The sequence below is a fragment of the Anopheles gambiae genome, chromosome 3 (genome assembly GCF_943734735.2).
Source record: "Anopheles gambiae chromosome 3, idAnoGambNW_F1_1, whole genome shotgun sequence".
Lineage (NCBI taxonomy): Eukaryota > Metazoa > Arthropoda > Insecta > Diptera > Culicidae > Anopheles > Anopheles gambiae.
This window is the reverse complement of record NC_064602.1, coordinates 7189333-7214997: the sequence shown is the minus strand read 5'-3', so window position 1 is coordinate 7214997 and position 25665 is coordinate 7189333. Positions and strand designations below refer to the sequence as shown.

The 25665-nt window shown below is 48.2% G+C and overlaps 1 protein-coding gene across 2 annotated transcripts in view; it reads left to right on the top strand.

Annotated features, from left to right (window-relative positions):
- Positions 1-25665, top strand: part of LOC133393021 (protein glass-like) — a 66902-nt gene that overhangs the window by 8860 nt on the left and 32377 nt on the right. Inside the window, exon 2 of one of the 2 annotated variants that reach the window (XM_061655950.1) lies at positions 14449-14799. The exons of the other annotated variant lie outside the window; for it this stretch is intronic. The gene's annotated coding sequence lies outside the window, so the exon portion shown is untranslated. The remainder of the gene's footprint in view (positions 1-14448; positions 14800-25665) is intronic. 2 annotated transcript variants of the gene reach the window in all.

Here is a 25665-nt window from a genome sequence, read left to right as displayed (position 1 = left end):
ATTCCAATTTGATGATGATTTCTCAGATTTTCAGCTATCAAAACCTCACTCGCCCGATGCAATGTGATCTGTTCCGATCCGGTATCATCGTTATTACATCGTGCCATGATTTGCTTCGATCATCACGGGTGGGAAGCTTTTACTGCGTCTGCAATTCAATACGCTGCCATGTCATAAGCCTGCCTCGTCGTTAATTTGTATCTCCATTTTTTTTTGGGATGACAATTTCGCTCGACCTTCCATCAAAATGGGGCCGATTCAGAACACTCACAAAAAACAGGCAAACCTCAAATCCATCAAATTAACATGATACCATTGCGGGAGAAAGAGCAGGAAGCTACACCAGTGACACAAGAACGCATTGCACGGAGCGATCTCGAAAGGAAAGGAACATCTGCCGGGGAAAAGTTTGAAACAAAAAAAAAGGCGACTCAAACACACACACACACACACACCGGTTTCAAAATTCATTCTCCCAGCGGGAACCTCCGGCAAAGCGCCTTTAGTTCCTTCGTGAGGGATTGCGCCGGAGACTTTGCGAACCATTAATCAATTTAAGCGCAGAGGATCGGATGAATCGCGGCGGTCTAGTTTTATCGACCAGCTTTAGTGTGGGGCACGAACGTGCCCGGGCGCGCAAAAAAAAACAGAACAAGCAACGAACGCACGCGGGTTACAAACCGCACGACGTATCTCCTGTTTCGGACATTCCCTGGGAGTCGGGGTTAGGTACTGCAATTTGATTTATCGTGCCTGTGTGTGTGTGTGTGCTTGGAGACCGCACCCAGGCAAGCGCATGGAGCCACATCCCCGGTGTGGCTGTGTGTGATCGAGACCGATTGATCGCCGAACGCACGGATCATCTGGCTAATCAATCAACTTATCTTTAATTTAATATCTGAACTGCTATGCCCAGTGTGAGCCTTTGTATTGGGAATGGGTGGGGAGGGTTAGCTTTTATTAGATGCGAATGTGGCGTTCCCTTCCACCTCGCTCGAATGTAGACAGCCTTGGGAAATGGACGGATTAAGCGGTTGGTAAATCAAGATGATTTGTCGCCTTGCCAAAAAAAAAAAGAAAAACACGCCATCAAACATTCCAAAAACCTAGTTATCCACCACATGGAGCCGGTTTCAACACCCAAACTAGCTCTCGTCAAAGAAACAGAGAAGAATTAGCTCGTCTACTGTAGCTCCTTCACCTCGCTTCGTACCCCTCTTGTGTTTTTTGGCCACTAATCGGGAACCAAAAACTAAATTGAAAACAGAAACAAAATCCAACACACAATCCAGTCTTTATCGAGTTAACGATGAGCCCACATACACCGGTGGTTACGCTCCTGCACGGGTGCTTCTCCAAACCCAGGGCCCACTGATTGAAGAGATACTTCCTGCTTTTATGACAGGGCTGCTGAACATCCACACAAAACGCCCCTTCCATTCCGGTCCGTTCGTCAACCGCACAAGTGTAATCAATTTGATGGATGTTTTAGCCGAAAATGCTTAACCCTGTGCTCGGTAGCACACCGCCTAGCGCTTGTGCCCCAAACAAGGTGGAAACATTGGATCTTCACGTCGCCGATCGGTTGGTTTTGCTCCGGAAGAAAGCTCAGTGAAGATGATCACAAGGTTTGCTGATCCGTTCGTGAGATTATCATCGTGGCGTTTGATGGTGGTGGGAAAATTGAATGTTTGTGAGATGTGACCAGCAGCAGCAGCAGCAGCAGCAACAAAAAAGGTGTTTGGAGGATGACTTCTTAGAAAATTGGAGTTTAGTTTTTCATGCAATTGTTGTTCAAACCGGCTGATGTATGATGGACTTTAAATGCAAAAGCTTGATTAATTCAGTTCTGTTACAATGCTCAGAGTAATTGCTCTAAATAACCTACATACCTTTCTATCGTCAATGTCTACGCACTAAGCCGGCGAACACATTGTATCGAGCGTACTCAATTAAACGGTCTCGATTTCTCCCGCTACCCCGGCTAACGATTGAGATCATCGCGCTACGCATTCCGCTCGACATCGAACATCGGCAACGACAACAACCAGATCGATACATCCTCGTTACACAACCTCACCACCGGCATCTCCCGAAGGCACTTACCGATAGACGGGCCTGTTCCTCCTGAGCGTTGCCATTGCCTTGTGTCTCTCTCGCTAATGGATGTCTCTATTCGGAACAAAAAGCTGCGAGACGTCTAATTACGCGTCGTCTCCGTGCACCGCATCCCGTTTGCATTGGCGCACACATGGCATGGGTGCATTGTATTTAAATCCATCCTTTCCATAGCAACGGTGTGGTGAGGTCGGTACCGGTGCGGTCTTAGCTATTATCTCAACAGACAGCCCTCCCTGTTGTGTCCCTGTCGTGTGACAGGAGCCTTCGAAGTGCGTTCTGTGCCTCTGCCTCCGCGATTCGTGAGCGCCAGGGCGAATGCGTACGCAAACTTTAAAAGGCATAATGATCTCGCAGTCGCACGGTTGTTTTCTATCAATAGCAAACAGTTCCATTTGTTTGCTGTGTTCATCTGGTGCTTTCTTGGCCGGTTCGCCATTTGTTCCGGACAGCACTGCGTGTATCTGCATACGTGCGCGTATGTTTAACGTATTAATTTATTACAAGCATACTTAATTTAGCTACAAATTATGGTTCCTTGACTGGATTGGTGGGCTAGGAAGGAAAGGTAGAGAGAATGAGACACGAAAGCATTTCCTTCGCTCAATACCGACACATGTTTGGACAGGAAATAATCCTTTGAATTTAAAAGAAACCATCTCTTTCTGATATCACTCTGTCTAATGTTTCTCTATGCTTTCCACATGACACAAAAATACGATGCTATCTCGCAAAGCTCCAAATACGTACCCTGTAAACCTCTCAGCTAACAATGGCCTAACAACCTTACTAATGGTTATCACTCCTCGCAACAAGCAGAAAAACGCCATTCGCTCGCAAAGCAACGAACATCCACAGACGAAAGACTTCAACGATGGACGAAGAAACGAACAGTTCATTATGATGATTTTTAAATCCAGTACCACACGAACCGTGTTATGCATTCCCTGTGCTGTGTGTCGTCTCGCACATCCCTCGCTAATGCAATGTTTGCGCGCTGGCAATGTTTGCATACAGCACCGGCAGCCGGTGCAATATTTGCTGCATCATTTCTTCCAAATTTGCATCCGCTAATGTAGGCAAGATCGCAATCGATCGCCCAGAGGGCCGCCTCTGCATGCGAGGGGTTTTGCATGCAACCGATCCACTAAATCGCCCCAGCTGCATGTAGTATGCGCATTGCATGATGCAATCGCACCACAAAATGGCTCAATGAAAACGAGCGTAGCAACATCTTGTCTCCTCTCCCGCAGCAGGAGGGCATTAATGCAGTTCGGGTAGCCGATTATCAGATGAATTCCGTCGGTTTGGTGTCCATGCACATCCACAGACTAGCATCTTCTACCCCTGCTGAATGTCCTGCTGACCACCCACAACGAATCTGTTTTTGCCCCTTTCAGTAGCTGGAATGGAGGCAAAAAGACACATTTTTTGATCAGCAACACACTTTGGTGTGCTTTGCGAGAAAGTAGGCGACATTTTTTTGTTTTTTCAATCAAAAATAGCCAACCCACGATGTGATGTGCACGCAAATGATTCAAAACTCTGATGGCACGGGTGAAAAGAGCACGATCCCCGTAGCAAACCCCCCCCCCCCCCCCCCAAACAAAGTGCCAGAAGCCAGCACCACCACCACCGTTTGCTGGCCATTTCACAATATCGTTACAAATTATCTCCCATTCAATCATGCACGAGGCCACAGCGACGAGGGCCGGAGCCCTAAACCGTTGGCCGCGGCTTCTTGGCCGCGTAGCGAAACGGTAGGAATTTGCCCATTAATTGGGTTCCGTGCATACCGCACCGATAGTCTCCCGCCGGTCACCGTTTTGCGATGCTTGCCGAACTATCGCCCGCGAGCGGTCCTAGGGACGCCGGAGCATGGATCATCGATGAAATTCCAGCCCTTCCGTGCGAGTAAGCGAGGCAACAAAACAGCAAGCCACACCAGCAACGGGAGCCTAGGGCGGAGGCACGCCGGTGTTGTGTAGTGGGCCCCGATTAGTGAATTTATTTCAGACGCTGCTGGGTACTTGGATGACGCCAAACCGCGGGTGGTACGGGAAAGGGATCGGAGGAGATTACTGGTAAAATCTCGACCCCAAAGGCGCAAAGCTGACCCCTACCACCGTGGCGAATGCATTTCAATATATTACTATCATATTTATCAGCTTCTTGTGGCAGCGTGTAGGACCTCACGGTCATGATTTAGGACGACGGCCACAGATTGGAGCCCTTGTACACACTGAAGCCGTATTGGTTTTTTTAAGTTGTGAGAATATTTATAGTTTTCATTAAGCCTAATAAAACCACTATTGTAAAGGAGTTGAAGAAAGAGGATGTAATACTTCAACTTCTGAATTGATACTCCACTGAAAATATGTTCACAGTAAGATGGTAAACTGATGAAATAAGTCCAATTCTCTGATAGATTATGTCATGTTGGATAACTTATTTCAAATAAAATTGAAAGTGTCCAAACCAGCCAAGGCTTTAATTAATACTTCGACACCAAGCTATGGACCTTCAATTCTCAGAATATATGCTAGAGCTCAAAAACTACAATCGACGAGTGTTTCGACACATCTCTACAAACACTAGCGGCTCCCCATTAACTGCAGTTTTTACTCCACATTCTCGAGGGAAGAGGCTGGACAAGGAGACGAAGAAAAAGTAGAAGAGTAAAAAACACAACAACTCACCCTTCTCTAATATGCAAAGATTTATCATTCAAGGCTTCTGCAGTTTTTACAGACGCATATACGCCTAAATGGCTCTTAAAATGACATGCCCGAGCTCTTAAAATTATGACGCCCAGTGCGCGACAGCAACTCCCAACAAACAGAAGCGCCCCGAAACTGAACCAGCTCCAGCCAACAGACAACAACAACAACAGCAAAAAATCCATCTTACATTCTAATATTCACTCCCAACGTTGCCCCAACTAAACGCGTCTGCCAGCGAGGATTTACTTAGCGCTCTGGAGTCTCCAGCAGCAGCAGCAGCAGCTGCCGCCCCTATCTGTGCACGAACAACACACAGCAACATACACACAAAAAATCCACCATCCCGAGGTTACCTTCCGCTGCACGAACTCACTCGGCCAGTACACATATCGAACGGGCACTGGAGCAGACACTGGCTGGGGAGCATTTTTTTACATCCGTCGATCCGTCGGTGCGAGTCGTCTTAGTCGTCCGAGGCGGTCCGTGCTGCTTGGAATGTGAGTGGACCAGTTTAGGTGTTTCGGTCGTGGTTGTTTTTTTCGCTCTACCTTCTTCTTCCTCTTCTTTCCATTGCCTTCAGACCTTACTCGGAGGATGAGGAATGTATCGTTTTATTCAATTTAGATAACGTGTGCCTACGGTTACATGCCGAAAAGTAAAAACGCACCTAATACACCTCTCACACATTTTTGCTCACGGGAGGAGGTTTTTTTTCTTCAAGAGTAGCTTTTAGAGACAGAAGTTCCAAGTAGCTTCAAGCTTACTTTCAAGTGGCAGCTAGTGTGTGTGTGTGTGTGTGTTTGTAAGTAAATGATTTTTTTCCCGTCTTGCCCACCTTTGATTGATGAACGCGCTCGCGCCCGTACGCTATTGGTGTGTGGTGTGTGCGCTACTTATACGCCCTGGCTGGCTACTGTGGCACTGCCAATGCTCGTGAAACTCCTGGACGAGCCTTTTGCGCTGGCCCACACCGATGTTCAAACGGCTTCTTGTAGTTCCCCCCTCTAGTGTGGTACCACCCATTAGGTGCAGGATTTGGTGCATGCGCAGTAAGATAAAGGCAAAGAGCAAAAAAAAAAACAAGCGCAACAACACCCGTCGCGATACAGCGAGGAGGCGAAATATGTTAATGTAAATCGCCGCAGTTCATTGGAGACCCGGTGCCTAGCCCTATTTTGCCCATATACCGGTGAGTCCACGCGAGTGCACGCTTCAGCGCGACGGTGTCTGCCCATGGTTCAGAGGCGACGTATGACTGACCCTCACACACGTACACGCTGGCTATCAAAAGTCGGGGGCCGTGGTTGGTATCTCCTCCCTTGAGGTCTGCTTAATTTTGCACACACAGAAAAAAACGAGAACCGTAACAGCATTCCAAGCCAGCGCACAGACCAGGTGCAGGACCCGCAATCGTGACCGATCGTGTCACTGTGGTTGGGGAGTCACCATCAACTGGCAGGGTAAAAAAGGGCCATCATGGGCCATCCCAAATGAGTGTGTCGCTGTGCCGAGGAGTCTCGTTCGGAGGTGGCCCCGATACGGTGTTAATTTAATCAAATGTCGCTCGCCAACTCGCGTGAAGAGGTCATACCAGGGGGATGTTTCATGGCTGATTGACCTGCTGCCAGCCAGCGCCAGCTCGAATGCATGCATCTTGCTTGGGCTTGGCCCAAGCTGACAACGTCAGCGGTGGTGAGGATGTCAAGAATTTGGACGACGACCGGAGCAAGGTATCGTTAGGTAACAGGCGCGAGAGTGAAAGACACGCTCGCTGACCACTTCTGCGCTTTCCTTGGGCTTCGTTCGCATCGTTTAATGTCGATCGGCGTTTTGGACGGTCGTCGTGCGTGGGTGTCTAAGTTCATCACCTCATCAGTCGGACGGCTCGACATCTCCGCGTAAGACACCGCTCCGCGTTTGAGGACCAACAACAAAAACACACCCCAAAACCCATACCAAAGGGGGTAGGCGGCATCGGGTTTTTTGTCTTTTGAACAAGGGTGCGGCGCCTTCTAGCTGTAGTTTGTCGGTGGCAACAGCTGCCTCATCATGCCATTTCGGACATGGTTTCTGTAGTGGCTTCCTCTATTACCGCGAGGGGGGGGGGATCTCGCACAATTTTGGGATGGGTTTGGCCCGGACATTCTGGTACATCAATCCCCCTGTGCGCGGCTTATTACTTTCCGTTTCTCACCGCGGCAGCAGCAAATTCGCGCAAGGTTAGGTGGTTTTATATTGTACGTACATTCCGGACGGAGCTTGACCTTACCGACACGGCCGGAGTCGAGCCGCGTCTACGGTGGTCATGGAGTTTAAATTTCGGCTTCCTTCTCCTCCAAATGGCGAGCACATCAAGCACAACGATTTGTACAATTTGCGTATCTCTATGGTTGTGTCGCTAAATGTTGTTTTGAACGGGGCTGAGAATCCGTTTATGAGCGATGAAGTTTTATACTTTTTCACACACAATGTGTACAGCCCCTTGGTGGTCAACAGAGTGGCGATGCATCATCAGATCACCGGGGTGGGAGAGGTCCGGCTGGGACATTTTCGGCTGCGTTAAGTGAAGCGCTTCATGTCCCGCTCGAACAAGCTGACGGGCTTGTTGAGAGTGTGTATTTATTCTCGCCTACATTCGGGTGGGTAAGCAATCATATTTATATGTATGCCAATAAAATTTACTTTTTAGTCTTCTTTTTTTTACGATTTTGCGAAATTGACAGAAAGGAATTTGTACAAAAGAGGTTCTTTTTGGCGCATTTTTTCCTCCATCTTTCACTCCGCAACATTCAACAAATGCCCGCGCACCAACCCAAGATAATCGATTATTATGAAGTTACATATCCGTACCCAATGGCGGCCCCCAACCAATCGTTGCGAATTTATTTATTGTGACTGTTTTACTTCGTCACCTACCAGCGCGATGCCTTTTTGATGAGAAACTCGTGGGAATTGATTTTTGCTGAATATCAATTGCACAGTTCGAAGCATTGCTTTTTTTTTTGGTTCACTTTCCGCCTTATAACAACACATCACATGAGGAGCGGCGACGATGCTGGTTACGACAAATTAAGAGGCTGTACCGTAGCGCAGCAACATGTGACGCGCGTTTTGGTTTGGCCCGTTTAACAAAGTATAGAAGAGACACTCCTCCACACCTCTCGAAAAAAAACAAAAAAAAAAAACCTTTCCACACGACGACGGCGAAGGTGAGAAAAACTCAATCAAACGTTACCTCCATTACCTTTGTGTGACCTGCAGCCACACTATCAGCACGGACTAGTGCTGGCGCGCGCGCGATTGACCTTTTGCGACAGTCACAGCCTTACTTTCTCTCGAGCATCTTGGGGCGAAAGAACGCATAATTACAACCACAACAAAAATACTATTGGCGGAGGTGTTGCCTGTTTCTATCGAAAATAAAAGCAATTTACAGCATTGCGAGGCGCACATCGATGAAAATTGATGCGCACATCGCGCGGAGGAGTTTCGTGCTCGATGCGCTTCATGATTTTCTCGCGGTGGAATGAGGCGGGGTACGATGAGGTACACAAAAAAACAACAAGGAAATTGATTGATATTCGTTGTGCGGGGTTTCTGTTTGCTCAATCGCACGCAAACACACAGCTCGATTCGTGACGATAATAGTCGCACGCTCATTGCGCCATTGCGGCACGGGGACGAATGGGGATGGATGGATCATAAAACAATGTGGATAAATTTGTCATCCCCGTGCCGGCATGCCCTGTCGATCGAGCGCACACCCCTTTTTTTCGTGCCATGCGACATGCCATGTATGCGGAAACTGATCGCGTGAACGTCGCATCCTTCGCGCTTCGGTTCAAACGGTGACTATTAATAAAAGCCCGAGCGTCTCTTTTATTTCGAGATGCATCCGGTGCGGTGCCCGCGAGGGAGGGTTTGGCCCGGTACGCCCATAGTCCGTGGGTACAAAAAAAGGGCAACAGCCGAAGACGCAGCACACATAAGGCTAGACGCTTTGTTGCATATCTTCATTACGCGGTGCGGTAAAAGGGAGGAGAGATTGATGCACCGTGTCTATGACGCGTCATACAGAGCTTGTCTTCTAGCCACCCCAAAGTGGGTAGGAGTTGAAAATTAGGGGAGGTACACAAACGTATCATAACTTCATCGCAAACGCCAGCGTCGAAGGTGTCGTCCCGAGGAGCGAAGAAAGAGCAATAGTGGCCGTGCGTGCGTGTCTGGTATTAGTTTCCCATTTGCATATAATCGTTTGCGAGTAACTGTAAAGAAGGAGAAATGGTATCAAATTAATAGCGAACCAAGGAAGAAGAGTTTGCCAGCACAGTACCAATACGTTTTGAAGACACGAAACCATGCAACCTCTCCGCTTGCTAACACCCTCAATTAAAGCCAAGGTTCTGATCTAACGGCCGACAGACAGACAGCTAGGCAGACAAAGCCGCATCAAATCCTGCACTCGGTGCGAAAATCCACGTCCTAAACGCATGTTAAACCACCGTCATAAATGTCATCATTTGTTGGCTTTCATAAAACTTTATTACCAATACCGGAGCGGAACTCCACTTTTTCACCACCAGACCAGGCATGCGGCTTCGCAAATCCTACGGACCTACGGGCGCGATAGATGGTCCATCCGCGTAGCTGGCCTGCCTACGCAGAGCAAACACGCAGAAGGTCACCGTCACTCGTCGTTGTTCCGTATGCAATAAAACAGCAACGCCATCCCCTTTGCGTGGTGCTTATTGTATAAGTACATCCCCATTACCAACTAATAAGAACGTTTAGAACACCTCATTGCCGAAACTGACACCCTTGTGGCTTCCCAAAAAAAAAAAAATAAATAACCCTCTTAAGCATTTTTAATGCTCTTATTGCATTTTACCTCACGCGCTCATCATCGCTCGTTTATTGGACGTAATGTCAGTACGCGCAGCACAAAAGCTCGCAGGCGCAACAAGCTGGCAAAATTCGCGCTCGTAAAACTGACCGACCCGCATATACCGCATACTTTTGGGGGGGTGAGCATGACTTGACGATCCTCATCATCTTCATTTTCATCACCATCAGAGCATCATCACCAACGCGGGGCGAATGATTAGCTCAAAATGCTCATTCTTACCGACACCCGACGTGTACTTCTGCCGCTTCGGTGTTGACTGTAAAAAAGAAAGAATAAAGCATCAGTTTCAGCAGTAACCTGTACCACTTAATCTGTTCCCTCACTTACACACACACAACCCCACACCACAGGGGTCCACCGAGGGGTGATGGGTTCACATTATTTGACTTCAACCTAGCCCATCTTCCTCGGTCCGCGAGATGAGTCGCACCGGGGGCACTGCTTAAGTGCCCCAAACCAGCATGAAATAGGCTTGCACCATCCACCAATACACGCGCGTGCATGCAATAAATGAGCCATCTTTCGCACTTTGAAGAAGGAAACTTTCACGGTCTTCCCGAACACACAAAAAAAAAAACAGTCCCGAGGTGATAATTATGCACTCCCCTTGGCTCTTCCTTCGTGAGCCCTGTTCGTGCGCGCAGTTTATTGAGGTGTCATTTCCGCACCGATCCGGACTGGGCCACCGAATTAAAATAATAAACTTATAATTGACCAAAAACTGCTCCGGCCTGGCCTGGCGGTTGTGGTACACCGTGGTTCGCGCCGTTGTTTGAAGAGATGAGCCTGCCTGCTTGCCACCGGGTGCATTCGCTAAACCCCAGCTTTGGTTGCATCTCGCCATTCCCGTCACAACATCACACCCGCGTGCGAAGTTTGCGCTCTGGCTACCGGGTTTTGAGGCATCGTTTAATCTGCCCCCCTGAAGGGCAGAATGTGTGCGGGTGCGGTGGTGGACGATTTTATTAACACCTTCCCGAAAGAGAGAGAGAAAAAACTCTCGGCGCTGATTCCATGCGATACGATTAAACGATACGGAGGGAAGCGGCAAAGGGAAGTGAATTAATTTATGATTAATTGTTGACACTATGCAAATTTTGTCAACTTTTTTTTGGCCCCGCACCGGTTCGATGTCGGTTACAATGGAGTTCTGTTTTGTTTCAGTAGGATTTCATTTTTTTTTTTTTTTTTTTTTTTTTGGTGAATGGTGAACCCCCGAAAACGAAGATGAACCGTGGGAACCTTCAATATTCGATGGGTTTTCAAGGTTAATCGAGAGGATTGAAAATGATATTACATAACATTGGATTTTGTCGCTTTTTGTTCATTTAAGTCTTTCATGATTCTTCCCTCAACAGTAATGTTAAATACAATGGGATTTTTTCACAAGTTTGGTACAAGTTATGTATGCTTTGCAATTACAATTAAAGACGATGTAATGTGAACCACGGCCACATTCCACCCAGCCAGCCACCCAGCTCCTTGAAATGCTCATTACAATTAAAGCACGCTTCTAAACGCTTGTCGCTTGTCGTAAAATTAAAAACTCGTAATTTTATATCACCTTCTCGTTAGAAACGGGGTAACAACCAGTTTCAAGCAAATCGAGAGCAAACATTACACACACACACACCGACTCATTACTCTGTATGTCTCGGTTCTGCTCCGCCGCTTGGAACCCAAACCCGCCGCCCAAAGTGTCCCGCCGTGAGCCGTGAGTGCATAAAAAAAAGTGTCTCCAACCGGTGGGAGGTGTGCATCAGGTGGTCCACCCTTTCTTTCTCCGAACACCACCCTGGACCTCCCCCCGAACGCGGATGGATCGGTTTGACGTTTCGCAATATTGCAGAGTTGACCGGGGAGGGAATAAGGAAAAAAACTGCAGCGCCCAAACCCAACCCATGCCCGTCCATCCATGCCGGCGATGCTGAAAGCAGACCACCGGTAGGGTGGTGGGCCACATACATAAATCATAATTAGTGCCCACTGCTCCCCATCATCTCCCCACTCCAGGGAGGGCACCCTCAACGGCAAACAAACTCATAAAGCTGCGCGTTATTAAATTATATCACCGTAGCAAAAAGGGAAAGACGGTTGTCGCCAACCGATTCGGTGCGCCTTCTAACCTCCCCTCTCCTCCAAAACCGCTCCGGAGCTGTATCGCGAAATTGTAGAAACGATTCTCCCGGGCCCGCCAGCGCAGGCAGGTGATTTGGAGCATTTGGCGGTGGTGGGTTTGAAGCTTTCACGGTGCATTTTGCATGGCTTTGCGCCGAGCTTCCCTTCGGCGGCGATTGGCGGCTGGGAAGGCAACAATCAGTTTGAACCGTATGGTGCTCCAACAGAGGGGAGGGACAGGGTAGACTAACTGTGGAGTAAACTCGCATTTGATTGATTGATTGATTGATTGCTTCAAAGGCAGAAGCCGAGGAAGAAGCCTAACCCACGCCAGCCGGCAGTGCAAATGGGGTTCGTCGCTTGCCTTCGCTATCGGGCATAGCAGTCGGCAACGGGCTGTCGTCGCGGCATGGCCTGCGCGGCTACTGATAGGGAGTGCAAATAATTGGCTCTTTTGCTCGTTTTTGGTGGCTGTGGTGATTGAACTCCTCACGGTTTGAAGCTAATAATTTGTTTAACATTTTTGCTTGACCCGAAAATACAAGCTTCAACCGCGTGAATGACAACCGTTGTGCCGGAATTCGATTGCTCTGTCTTGGTTTTTTTTTCTTCGCTCGCTGCGCTTGCATTTTATTTTATTGACCCGGTTGTGCAACTGTCGGTTTTGCTCCCACTCGTGTATGCAAATATGTTTTCCCATCCTTTGGCGAACACATTTTCAATCCACCAAAATATGTTGTCGATCCAGCCTGCCTCCAGTCGAAGGGGGTAGAGCGATTGCAAAACGGTCCCCCTTCATCCCCTGCAGGATGCTTCATCCGCTCAATCCGTTCATGTATCAATTATCTTTTATAATCTTCTTCACCCGGTGGAATGTGTGTTGCTGCTTGCCTCATCGGGACAGAACATTCCTCAGCAACACCGACCAAGTGCAACACCATGGAGGTTTTGGTCCATCAAGGTGGTCCATGTTCGCTGTCTTGCACCGTCTCAAACTGTCCCCCCCCCCCCCCCACATCGTCGGGCAACAGAAAACTAGTGCAGCTATTTAAAACAGATCGCCCAACGACACAATGTTGCCCATTTACCAAACAACGAGCTGCAACGAAGGGAGAACCCGTGGTGGTTTCTGAGCATAATTTGTACAAAACGGTTTCTTCATCGCTCATCGAATGTGCACGCATGTGCAATGTGCGATTCCCATGCGATTCTGCCTGCCTACAAGCCGGCGAGGGTATGCTAATGAGTAGATCAAATATTATTTCGCAGTCAAACGCGTCGCGTCTTGCCACCATTCCATCCCGAAAACAATGGCTGATTGTTTCGGCGGGTAATTTTCCAACCGGTCGCGCTCAATCCGTCGGCGCATATTTTACACCTTTGCAAAACCGGCGGCGACGACAACGACGACGACTAGGGGCTTGTTGTTGTTCTAGGGCTGCTGCGCGATGAAAGCTGCAATGATGGCTTGGCTAGCTCCCACGCTTTATCGAACTCATCGGATGCATCTGTTTGGATGGAGCGGTTTTGCACGGCATGTGTGTTTGCACTTGTATTGTGCAAAAAGAGCATAGATTTTGCACAACATTAGGCGGTTGGAATGCAGCTGCGCGAGGTAAAAAAGTGTCGCATAATAATGGGAGAGTTGAGCAAGAAGGCGTTTATTGCAATCAGCTTAGTATTGGCTAGCCTTCTTAAAAGGAAAAATGTATCGCTAAATATTGGAAAACTCAAACGTATCAACTGACTGAACACAAAAGATAAACAATTCTTCATACATTTTTTGGTGCCGTGACCAGGAAACAGCTAATAAACACGGTTTCTTGATCACTTGAAATAAAAATGCGAGCAATCATCGTTACTCAACCGCCCCTAAAGCCTGCAGCCGGTTTATCACCTTCAGTTTTTGTGCAAATCTGACCGATCCTAATCGACTTATAGTGCGATGATGTAATGACGCTTTGGTCCTGCAAGCCGCCTGCAACACTTCGGCCGGATTAACCCACATGAGGGGGCCAAGGGCGTGATATGGTGAACTTTCTTTCACCTTACACTCCAAACGTAATCCGTTTCCAAGTTTCCAATCCCTCTACTTCGCCACGCGAAAACAAACTTATCCTCTCGGCCGTATCTAACACGATACACACCGAGGCGGGCATTTCGCGTTGGACGATGTCGAAGCCTGCAGATGACGAAATCAATCAAATCTAAAAGCTTCAACATCCGGTCGAACCTGATCCAACCGGCGCAATCATCCAACCATGAATAGCCATGAAGTTACCCCGGTATGGCAAGCAAACGAGCAAGCGATGAAGAGGAAGAGCGTTCGAGATGTTGGATCTAAGACACAAGAAGAAGAAGCAGAAACGACACTTTGCTTACACTTTTTGCTTCTACTACTGTAGGCGGGTCGATAGTAGAAGTGATGGGAAAAACTAACGCGTCGCACCTCAACATTATTAATTAATCACCTCAGCCAGAGCAAAACACACACACACTCTAATGCCATCAAACCTTCCTCGTTGCTTTATTCGATTGTTCTTTTCAATTTTTTTCTTTCTCCACCGCTCCCCCCGTGCGCAGGCATCCGCTCCGTTTCATCGCGCTCGGATTACGAACTCGCAAGATCTCGATCCACACCGGAATGGAACAAGCCTCTGAAGGCCAACCGACACTAATCATCATCTGCCGCCAAAAATCGGCAAGGGCGCAAATATAAATACGCCACTATCCAACCTTGGGGACGATTTTTCGTTCGGAGGGATCAGGCCGGAGTCCGGATCCTGCTGCCTTGCTTCATCTTCCTTCATCCCATTCTGTGTCCCGGCCGGTTGTGCGCTTCCAAATCCCCAAAACCTGTTGCCACAAACCGAAACACCACCAGTTCCCCGTGACGAGTTTAGGAACGGAACACAGAACACCGAAACAAGTAAGGTAAGGTTGACAAAACATTGAACCGTCATTTCAATCGTGTGACTTTACGCGTGGGTTTCTTGCTCGAGTCTAGGTGGGTTCATCCAACGGGGGGAAAGGTTGCGGTGTGTTACTTTGGAGACCTAATCAACCTCCACCTTCCTTTCTCCCGCGGGGTTAGTCCCTCTCTCTCTCTCTATCACCGGTTTTCGACAGCCTGGTTGACAGTTCGGTTCAACTGCCGCGCAAGATGATCTCCCGCGCTGTCACAAATATATGAAACACAGAAAGCCGAAGGACGCATCAATCAATGAATGAAGGGTGGCTTCGTCGACAAAAGCCAGGGGTCCAAAAAATTGACACACCAGTTTCCGAGGCACGGTGGTAGTGGTTTGAGGTTTTTGAGATAGATTTAGATATTTCCCCCCAATCCATCCATCCCGGGACACACGGATGAGGTTTCGTGCTCCGGGTCGTGTCTTTTGATTGACTGGAACGGATGGGTCGGATAGTGAAGCGGTGGGTTGTTGTTTTTTGGGGAATAAGTTTTACATTTTAGCTTTGATCTTCCCTGTTTTGCTGGTTCTTCGGGAGGTCAGGTTTCAGCGTGACAACAAAGTGTCACTTGCGAGAGCAAAGATGAGAGAAGGCGACGCATTAGATGAGGATCAAATTCTGTTTCTGGAACTAGCAAAACCGCACGACGAAATTCCAAACAGGTTGTCAATATTTGGAAGTTGTTTTTAAGAACGCGGCTTTATGTTACTGTACATCTGAAGCAACCTTCACACAATATCCCTTAAAACGAAGAAGATGCTTATGGTATAAAGCTCATCAACATTTTTCTCTTCGCTTCAACTTTGCCCTAAGCTCTCAGCCACAAATCATGAGGATTCATCTTCCAACCCCTTCCTTAAAGCCCTAAAGATCAGGCGTGGCTAACTCCAACCCGCTGCGCTCCCCATAAGGCGAAAAACGTGGTCAAGAAGACCCTGGCCTGAAAGCGAAGCAAAGCAACAACAACAACTACAGCAAAAAATCTAATTCCATCTCGACACCGAGAGCTGCTCCGAGCGTGCTTCCCTTCTGAACGATTTTCAACAATCGCACCGATCTCGTACATACTCTCGGGGCATACCGTGCTGCCAGATGCCAGCACACGGGATTTCATTTTTTGCACAGGGGAAATTGGTTTGATCTTGTGGCAACCGCAACCGCTCCAAAGGCAGATGCACCATAAATGATACCCCCAGTACACTTTCGCAAGAAGCTGGAAGCTACCCAACCGACCGACGCCCAACGCTGTTCCGTTTTGCGAAATTATGCGAGAATAATTTTTAATTCCCGGTGCTAGTACAACACTGTCGGGGTTGGGAGTCCTGCAACAGCAGCAGCAGCAGCAGCAGCAGCACCGGCAGCACCAAGATTAGAGATTTGTTTGTGCGAGGGGCTGCGATTTCGATCGTGTGTGGAGTTCAGCCCGCAGCCCGAGGGGGGGAGTGCGACCTCTCTTTATTTAAATGCGCTTGTATCTCGCGCTTCCGCACGCTGCCGTTGGACCGGTGGCATGTTGTTTGACAGATTTACGGCTCATTGCATACAAGGGAAGGCAGCAGTGGGCAGCAGAAGTGGGCAATGATAAGTAAGTGGAAGTGCACAAGCGATTGATTCCCCTGCAGCAATGAAAGGGTGAAAAAGCAGTTTGCGCGCATGATGAAAAATGGGAATGTGAGGTAGAAAAACGCGAAACCAGTGGGTGGAATATTATGTGCACGTTGAAGCGGGTCTTTTTTGATAGTTTAAATAGTTTAAGGAAGAGTAGTATCAAATATAGACAAATGAAAATTAATCAAAAAACCATTAATGCGAAATTAACCATGAAAAAGGACCAAAGTCGATGAACATGACGGCTATAAATTTTGTGTCAAATAATCAATTGAAAAATTGCTTTTCTTATGCTCTGAAAACACCCAAAAAAGAATCAGCCTCCAGCCACCTAAAATGGAGAGCTTTTAAAAATGCATAAATAATTTCATCCATCCTTCCCTCGGGGGAAAACGCATTTTCACAACAGTCACCAAACAAAAAAAAAAACATGCTCCAAAAACCCTCCCATCAGATCGGGATCGGAAGCAATGACAATCAATAAACCATACAAGGGAACAAACATTTCGTGTGTGTGTGAGCGAGCAACACACAAAAAAAAAACGAGAAACATCCTCCAGCCCCAATGATGCAACATTTGCATGACCACCACAGCGTCGTCGTCGTCGCCGTCGTAGGCGCCCCCCGATGCCCGCAAAAGGACATATCAACAATGATAAATACCTTTGCCATATCGAATTGGACCACCCATTTTTACACCCTGTACGGGTTCAGAAACATCCCAACGTATGGTGGAAAAAAGCTTCAAACTTCAGCTCTTCCCTTCTTCTCCCTTGCCCTTTCAAACACAACACACACACACACACACTCACAAAACGATTAATTTCGAGTAATTCTTGCGAGCGTCGATTCGAAAGCAAGTCCAAAAGCCTCGTCAAGACCTCAAAAACTGCCCGAAGGGATCGTATTTTGCCGCATTTCCACCTTCCATACCATCCCTTTGCCGGCTTCTCCCGCAACACGCTCTCCTCCCGCAAAGCCGAGTGACACATCTGTCATCTCGGTTTCGCGCGATTTCGAACCCCCAAAGGGATTCGGTTCGGGAGAGAAAGAAATCATCCTACGAACCGCGGAGGGGTTCGTCGCTTTCGTTATCCCGTTTTTTTTTCTTTCTCTTTTCTCCCATCCCCGCCATTAATGAATGAACGATCGCGTTCCGATGACAGGCTCGTATTTACTCTAATTTGTAGCTTCCATTTTAATCGTTATTTTTAACTGCTTCCTGTCCTCACACACACACCACCATCCGCTTCTCCCTCACCTACAATGCACTGATTGTCGTGCTGCACGCGGACGCGCTGCTCAGGTGGACGACGTTGTGCACCGGTGTTGTTGCTGTTGTGCCCCGAAACGAAAGTCGCCTCTGTCCGCTGCACTCCCAAACGGCTGAGGGAGAGGGGTGGGGGTGGGGAATCTCCCAACCGATACCTGCCATAAACACGACAGCGGAAAGGGGAAGCAAATCCCAAAAGATATCGACGAAAAAAGCACACGAAACCCTCAAATCACACCGAAAGAAGGCCTGCGTGCCTTCCTCCTTCTAACCACCGAGCGCCGATAGCCACTAGCCGATAGTTGGTTGAAAAATGGGTAAAAACATTACAATTTTGCTCGACGCGCGGGACCAACCTCCCGCGCGTTCATTCACATACTTCAACTTCGAAGATGACAAGTTGCAGATATGCGGATGCGGTCCGCTTCCGCCGGCCGCGGTAAGCGAGCGAGCTGCAAGCGACGAACCCCCCCGTATTGCTTCCCTTCGCAATCTCACCAGTGTGTAAACTGGTTCGAGAGAGCAGAAAAGCTGGTGCATCCTGCACTAGCAATCGTACCAGCGGTCCACTTTCTGCATTCCGCTCATGAATTGAAAGTAAAATTAAATTTATGTATCACTTTAATTCAATCCCTGCCTTCGTTACCGAACCCAGTGCTTGCATTTCTACGCGGAGGATTCGATTCGGTGTCTCCGCAAACCCAGCCACACACAACACACGATTTGCTCCAGTTCGGTGCGCGTTGCGCTGTCGTCTTGTTTTGCGCGAGCAGGCGGTTGTGGGGATGGGGTTTTTTTTTGTTGCTCCACACCGAGCTTATCCGGGAAGCTTTATATTTCCCTATGTCGCTGTGTCCCCCTTCTTTCTCCTGTGTGTATTTTTTTCCCCAGTTTTATTTTATTCGCTTGTAACACCCGCAGGGTCTTTTACTGACCTCGCGCAGAGACTCCGCATGCGCAATGCTTTCTGCGCAAAAACCTTAAACACATTGAACATTGCGCGAGTGCGCGACACACACACACACAAGCCGTGGCACGAGGCTCTGCTCGTCGCCTGCCGTTTTGATGCTGATTGCTCTCAATTTTTGTCGTTTTTTGTGTCTCTGTGTGTGTGTGTGTTGGTGCAGAAACTCTTCTCGGCGACCGTGGCTAGAGTTTTGCATGCATCCGCTTTCTGCCAAACCTGGCCGTCCGGCCAGCAGCATCCACCTGGAGAGATGTAATGTAGCAAGAAAAAAATAAGAAGAAAATGGCTCCGCAGAAGGGCAAATGGTAGAGGGAGCAGCAGCAGCATGTATTATTTGCTTCCATGTTTTACTTCATTTTGCCTCTAAGCTGCAGGGCTTCAGCAAAAGGGTTTTTGAATGAAGCGTTACCAGGCGTTGTCACTGCCGGAGCGCGGATGCGCGGGGGTGGCAAACGGTTTCAGGGTTTGAAAATCCGCTGACGTCCGAGAAAATGAGAAGCTAATGGTGGACCCATCTGTTTTGAAAATAGAAGGAAATGGGAAAGGGAAGGAAACGGGAACGGCATGTAAAAGCATGGAAATATAATAAAAACGAGCCTCGCTTGACATCGATGTCGTGCATCAGTACCATCAGAAAGCACGGGCAATGCGGCACGAGCGCAAAGCACGCCAAAACCGAAAGATTGCACCAAGCGACGAACCCGGCGAAACTGAGGCCTATTCAATGTTCGATTAGTTTTTGCTTAACGGAACTGTTTTCTCTACGAAGAAAACAAAAATGCGTCCAAAATATTGCAAATGACGAAACGCTCCATCCATCTTCTTTGTCCGTCCACCTACTACCATACACCTTCACTTCCTGTGCCGACGCAAAGGCTTAAACGCGACATAAAACACGATGTCAAGACGTCTGTTTTCGCTTGTCTGATATGGATCGCGTCAGACGCAGCAGCGATGTGAAAGAAATGATGCTCGCACGATCACGGTTCGGCGACAAGCAACAGCAGCAGCAGCTCACAAACGCACAAAAGCGTGCCAGCGTGGTTTGATACGCGCTAGCACGTAAATCTTTGTCGGTGGATTTGTGTTTGGCTCTGTGTGTGTGTATTGCTGTAACAGTATAATTAACACGATCGTTAAGATTTTCCTGCTTCGTGAAAGTTTTGACGCATATCAGTGTTCCGCCGGAGCTAGTTAGGAGAGGGCAGACATGTGTCCCAAAATAGTCAGTGCCGTTGTAGAAAGAAAAAAGCCCCATTCAGATGGGGCCGACGGAATATCGGTGTTTGCGTGTGCGGTTGCGTTTCGTGACGAACGCAGCGTTGACAGCGACCATCAATAGCAACAACAAAAAACCCCTAACAAGTGTCCTCTTCTCGCTTCACCTAAATCATACAAAATGCCTTCGCATTATCGCTTCCGTTTTGCCCCAACACACACACACACACACACACACACACACACACACACACACACACACACACACACACACACACACACACACACACACACACACACACACACACACACGCTCTAATGCCGTCCTATCGGTTTTCTTTATCATTGTGGGCCGTGTGATACACTTTTGATAGCTCCGGAATGTTTCCTTTGCATTGAATGACACGATACATAATGCTAAACGCCGTCACAAACAAACCGACACAGCCCTTGTGACAACGGGTCACCGGCACGCACCGGAGGGTTTTCCCATTCACACAAGAGGACGAACGGCTTGCCGCAAATGCGACACAAGCGACGAACCCCTCCAAAAATGGGCACAATTCCGTGCAGCGACGGGGCAGAGCTGGTAGCTAGGTTGAGTAGCTTCTCTTTCGATCTTTTTTTTTCTCCCCCCGATTCGGAGTGCGTGTCGCCTCATCCGTGTCCTAAGGCGCTGGAAGATCTTTCACCGAAGGGTCCCTTTCCCTTTGGGGTTGTGTTTTTGTTGTTGTTTTGTGCGTGCTTTTTTCTCCCTTACCAAATCAAGGCCTTCACCGCGCTACACTTCACTTTCATTGAGCGTACCAAGCCCTGGACGGAATGTTCCTAAAAGGACCGGCTCCCGGAGTTTTTTTCCCCCTCGTAAAGATTCCGTGCGGGCGGAAACGGTTTGCAAGGTGAATTTATGTAACAGCGCAGCTCGTTCGCGAACCTTCAGAGGCGGACAGCAGCAGCAGCAGCAGCAGCCGAAACTCCACGCGTGAGGGCGGACAGCTGGAAAAGAATCGATCCAGTGGGGTGGTCGATCACTACCCCGTTTCCATTGTCCCGGGTCCCGGTCCGTCAATCAAAAAGATGAACCAAATCAATTCAGGAGAATGGACACTCAACCTCACAACTCGAAAGCTCGCGCCCGAAATCCCTCCGAACTTGCTTTGTAGCATCCAGTGCGCGTGGTCAGTGAAGAGGGTCACCCCCCATCTTTTCGCTCCCAGAAGAGGAATCACTTAGAGCCGCTCGCCACCCATTTTCAAAAGAGGTTTGTTTGCCTTTGCGCCAGGGGTTAATAGGTATTAGAGGATCGTGTCGTCGTGGGTCGCTCGGCATTCGGCTGGGTCTGAGCAAAGCGCGGAGAACTAGAAAGTCTACCGATGAGGATCTTCACTTCAAGATGGGTAGGGGTTCGGTAATACCCGGGGACCACTGGGGGGGGGGGGGGGGGGGGGGGGGGTGCAAGCGACGAACCCACCGTGACTGATCGAAAGTAATCGATTTGGAGCGTTTGAATGGCTGTGGCGTGAATCGTTTTGAAGTCGATCTGTCAGAAATCTGGTTCGAGTGTGGTTTCGGTACCGCCGCGAGCCCATTTACGTTTCGCTACGTCAATTAAGGAGAGGCGGACTGAGCGATCGATCGAGAGTGCGCAAGAGAGAGAAAGAAAGTGCTTGTGTACGATCGGGATCTTCATACGGGGATCTTCAGTTTTGACAATCCTACCCCTCAGCAGAAACGTGAGCTTAGTTGTCAGTTGGAGTTATTAAATTGTATAGTGACTGCGCATCACCGCCGTTTTGAGGCAGGCAGCGAAGCTGGCAGGGACGGTATGCTATTAGCGTGAGTTTTTATTTCATCCACCGCATCGATTTGGTGCGCTTGTATCTTTTATTGATCTCGCTTATTCACTTTCGCAGTGTGGGAAGCAGATCTTCAAATGATTCGTTAAATGGGCGAGTTTTGCGCGGTTCCAAGCAACCAAGCCGAGCAGCAATAATTAAATTGTCTTCATCGAATTTTTGCTAATACGGCATACGATCAAAAGCGATCATCGGTTCGTGTTACGTGCCCATCCATCATACACACATTTCGGAGTAAAATGAGCCCTAAAATGCTGATAAATGAGACGTTCAACCGATAGCGTTGGGCGCAATTCATTAGCACCCTCTTGAACAGCCCAAACGCCCGTATTTTATCTGCAGCGAGCGATCTTGTAACGATAACGATTTCGAACACGCTAACCAGCCCGCCGGTTTGTGCAAACATTCAAGCAGCAAGCAACAGTAGCAGCTGTTTCATCCCACCACTTTCTGGGAGGAATCTAACACTTTGCGCAATCGCTAAACGTGATCTTATCACATGCCAGCAATCATCACTCCCGCTGGCTTCCCCCTGGCGCAAGGTAGATTGCTAGTTACCGAAAAAAAACATTACAAAATGATTTTAATTATAGTAATAAGAAACGCAGCAGAAGGGGAGGAACAACCCACCAACAGACAAACGGAACAGACCCGGGCCCGTCTCTTGCCGATCATTTCCATTTCTCAACGAGCTTCGAGCTTGACTTTGTGGCGGTTAAAGGTAGCGCGCTATGTTATGATCGAAGAAGATCTGCACGTCAGGTGCGGTGTAGTTCGTCTTGCAAAATGATTACAAACTGAGTCGGGCAAACTGGCGGCTTGAGAAAAAAAGCGAAACCATTCTGAACATAGTACTCCAACTAGAGCACCGGCACAAAACAATTGCCTATCCTCGGAAATCGCGGCCATATGATTATGACCTCCTCCACCACAATCTTAAGCACAAACGGTAGCAATTGAAAGCGCAAAATTCTCAGCGATTTACACACACACACACACACAGAGGGGTTTTGCCTAATCGTGCACTAGTTCAAAAACTAAGAGCACTTGCATGTATGCGACCTGGGAGATGGCCGTGGTGGCTCATCTTAAAATAGGAACATTACAACCTTCTCTCCCCCCCCCCCCCCCGCGCCTTCGGGCACGATTATGGTAAAACCAAAATTCATAAAGCCAGCAACAACCAAACGCTTGCCGCAACGCGCGGGCAGTTTGTATGCTCACGTGCCGGCTCCCTGTGTGTGGGATTTTTTCTCAGTTAATCATCATTATGTTGCGGTTAAATGCGGGGGCAGGGGAACAAGAGCATGCAAAAGAAGCCCAAGCACGGTACACGGGGTGGCGCCGTTGAATACTTGTGCACCTGTCCGAAACAAACGACGAGGGACGATGGTTCTCCCGACTCCCATTGACCAATCCGACCGGCTACCGCCGGCTTATGCTTTTGCTCTCAATTTCAGGTCGCAGGGCACAAGCGCTTTATCAGCAATGCGGGTCGCATGTGTGCATGTGTGGCATTAGGTAGCACACGTGTAAGCGCATTGCATGATAGCTTAATGGTGAGAAAATGCGGCAATGTTGCACTGTGAGGCTGCATGAGGCCAACGTTTTGTTCGTTGCTGGTTGTACGATTGTGTTTTTTATATTGCTCCATTGCCAGTTTTGAGAATTGAAATCGGTTCTCTTTGAAAGAGCTTCAGAACAAAGGATTTATTTCCCAATTCTTTACGATTGGTAATCTTTTGTGATGTGTTTTTGTTCACATGCCAACTTTGGAGAGAATGATTTATATATTAAAGCCCCGAGATTCTTTCAAATTTCTTATCACATTATTCTTAATAATTCTGAGAGAGAGAGAGAGAGAGAGAGAGGAGTTTTAAATCTAAACTACTTTAGATATCTTTGAGAGCATCTTTGGTCCTTCGAACCGGATTTGAAATGTTTCATTTCACTAAAATTGTTATTTAAAAAAACAAAAAGTAAATCATTGGAGGACAAGAAACTATAATGGCTCTTCTTAACCACATTCATCTTCTTTGCACCGGCCACCAGCAAATAAATAAAAACTGATAAAGAGTTCGCCCCTCGCAAAACAAAGCACTGCAAGCAAAAACCCAATCATTTTGCAACCAACCCTCCTTCTTCTTTCCCGATGAGCAAGGTCGTGAGCAGCTTAAGCAACACCTCACAAACCCATTGAACTTCTTCCATTGCTCGGCACCCTCCCATGCAGAAAGCAAAAAAATGGGCCCGTTGAATCGAGATCAATCCTTTTCTTTACACCTCACGAAGCCACCGACCGACTGACCGAGCACACTTGAACCCTGACCTCTTACGGAGCGGCCATCCAACGAAGACGACTCCGGCGAAGCCACCTGAGCCAATGTCGAGCATTACAAAAAAAAAACTCGAGCAAAGGCCGCACCCTTGCCGTTCCAATAGCAAGAGAGCACCAGCAATCCAATTGAGCCCTACCGCCCTGCCCCTAAGCCATTGGGGCATTGCCGTGTTGCAATTTAACGTGTACATCTCCCCATTGCTCAGCGCCAAAGGCGGTTCCCCAAAAGAGAGTCCCAGAGCCCCCCAAAAACAAGCACACACACGCACTGAATATGTTAATAAATATTCATAGCACTTCCAAAAACAGACTTTTCGATAATTCAAGTACACCTCATCCTTCACGAGCTCTGCTGGCACTGCCCGCGTCGATGTCGGTGTCATTTCCTCGCCACCCCCCAGACGACGGTGGCGGGCAAGTGAGTGCGAACATTGTTGGTCGATTACCATACACCGTACCAACCGTCACTACTGCTGTGGCGGTGGCACCAGCAGCTCAATGTCGACTCTGTACACCATTTAAATACGTCAAACAGTAACAACAAAATAGCGCTACGGAGCTACAAAACGAACCGTGTACCGTCGCCGGTGTATACAAAACGATTGCACAGAGCGACAAAAAAAGAAGTTCAACACTGTGGAGGAAGTGACAGCATCTTTGAGAAAGAAAAAAAAGGCACGAACATCACCCGAAAATCCAAACAACGCCTCCCGAACTGAGGCAACATGATTCCGGCCGAACAATGTTCATTGAAAAATCTAATGTTTTGTTACGGATTTCTTTTTCTTTCTCGCTGAGCAATGCGTGTGTGCTCTTCTAAGGATGGCACGGTCCATATGGGGCATCGATGCTAAAGATGCCACAACAGCAGCAGCAGCAGCAGCAGCAACAACAGAAAAATGTGCTGTGCTGCGTACGAATAATACACATCGTTTTCGTTTGCCAGCGCCCGTCCATTCCCGAGGGGGAATGATTTATGATTTATTTTTTGTGTACTACTCGAAGATGAGGCAGCTTGATGTTGTGGGGCGGGCAGCACAAAAAATGATGTTTAGCCACGGGTGAACAACACTCCACTCTTTTGGGGTGTGTGTATATGTCGTAATAGTGACATACACACACACATACATACGCGATCGTGTTAGCTTTACTCATGCTAAACCATGAATGAGCGAGAATCGGGCCCGAAACCGTTTTGACAGGTTCGTCGCTTGTCAAGTCTTTTGATTTGCCATCTCCCGTACAGCCCCGGGGTTCGTCGCTTGTTCAGTCGAGCACCGTATTTTTTTTGCTAATAAGCGATACAAATCGATTACGATTTCGGATGCCATTTCTAAGCGATCACACCCAACACCCTCAGCGGGTGACATCTTCCCCAGTTCCAAATTGGTACCATTTCCACGGGTATAGATTGTCACACCACCGTAGTGTTACCGCCCCGATCGTAATCGGACAAGCAGCCGGTGGGCCGGATTTCGATGCGATAACCAAACAGCGATGAACGATCGAAATCGATATCGTTGGTTCGTGATCGCTTTTCTTTTCCATCACCACCACCACCACCATCAAG